Source organism: Haemaphysalis longicornis, unplaced genomic scaffold (assembly GCF_048455015.1).
Source record: "Haemaphysalis longicornis isolate Haplotype H1 unplaced genomic scaffold, Haemaphysalis longicornis Haplotype H1 scaffold_14, whole genome shotgun sequence".
In the NCBI taxonomy this organism is placed as follows: Eukaryota; Metazoa; Arthropoda; class Arachnida; order Ixodida; family Ixodidae; genus Haemaphysalis; species Haemaphysalis longicornis.
This window is the reverse complement of record NW_027526245.1, coordinates 57,522,582-57,524,222: the sequence shown is the minus strand read 5'-3', so window position 1 is coordinate 57,524,222 and position 1,641 is coordinate 57,522,582.

The window sequence follows — 1,641 nt, the reverse complement described above, 5'->3', positions numbered from 1 at the left end:
ATGTGAGAGCTGCCTTGGCCTGTTGGATTAGTTTCTGTACTCAAAAGTCGGAGAACATATTTCAGCCATTTCGATTTTTTTCGTCTACGCCACTTACCTGTTTCTTGATCACAAGTGACAGACAACAGGGATAGACAGGGAGACACAGAGAGAAAGGCAGAGAAAAAAGATTCCTGTTATTCCCTTTACGTCACACCTCTGCACTGACAGCACCTACGTATGCAAATACATTAGTGTTTATTCGTATCACACCCGCAGTCTCATTTATCCAACATTGCTGATCAAGGAATCTAGGAGGTGCAGTTCTGGGAACTGGCCATTCTTTTTTCTCTTATCTCTCTTTCCCTTACTTTTGTTTTCTTTTCGTTTTCTTTTTTTTTCTTTTTTGTAGCCGCCAGAAAGGTCTCGTAACGAACGACATAACGTGGCGCCTTTGGGAATCGCGTGTCACCGGTTTTTCTTTCGCTCACAACGCAGCCTTCAGGCTTGCCCTGATATCACCAGCAGTCTCAAATTACGCCGCTTTTCATATCCAATTTCTGCACCTTAAGCGCGAACAGATAGCGGTAAAAGGCTAACGGTCCATTTGCACCATACTTACGCGAAGCCATTGAGGGCTCTATAGCAAACCCAACGATATCACCGATTGAATTAAGCTTATCGTCCCATAGCTTTCTAGCTCATAGCTCTCTATCTTTACATACGTGCGAGCAATGTGCCAGCATCAGTGAACGCATCGAGGCGAATAACGAGAGGCGAAGACTACGAGCCCCCAAAGACGACGCATCCGCCTCGAGAACAAGACCGGCGACCGCGAGGCGCGGCTGGGCAGAAGAGCGCGCGTCGGCCCCCCGGACACTTGTCGCCGTCGCACGCGTAGTTGCGCCAAGAATTGACATGTGTATATGGGTCACGGAAAGTGGCATCAGCGCGGCAATTTAGCACGCTCGTCGGCGAAGCGCGCGCGCGCGATCGAGAGGGGCCCCAAGTGAGCGGCAGGCAGAGGCGCCGCCCGCGAGTGGCGACGGCGTACAACAACGACAACAACGAGAGGAGCCGGCGCGGCCACCATATTGGCCTTGCGTCACGCGTGGCCTCAGCCGCGATAACGGCAGCTCGCCAACCTCCCGATCCCGGCTTCCTGGAGCCGCGAGCGACAGCGGGTCGGGGAGGAGCGTCGTCCGCGGGTCGGGTTCTCGTTGCTTCCAGGAGAACCGTCATGGCGCCCCTCCAGAGGACAGGTAGAACTGTCCTGCTTCCAGCTGCAAGGTCCACGCTAGTCTTCTTCCTCCTGGCTCTACTGCCCGCTAGCCACGGGAGTGTCCACAAGGCGGACGAAGACCTGTCGCTGATCGTCTGGTCCCACGGCACCAACAGCCGCTGGAAGCTGGAGCAGGCGCTGTCTGGTCGCACGGCGCCGTTCGTGGAGGCCGACGTGAGCTGGGCGGACGGCATGGCAGTCATGGCGCATCCTCCGGTGCGCTCCTGGGACCTGAGCCTGCGGGAGTTCCTGCGAATAGTGTGCGGCTCGCCCAAGAACGTGACGCTGAAGCTGGACTTCAAGTCCAGCGACGTGCTGGAGAGCGCCTTCACGGACGTGGAAAACGCGCCACTCGAGGTAAGGGAAACGCTCAGTTCGGA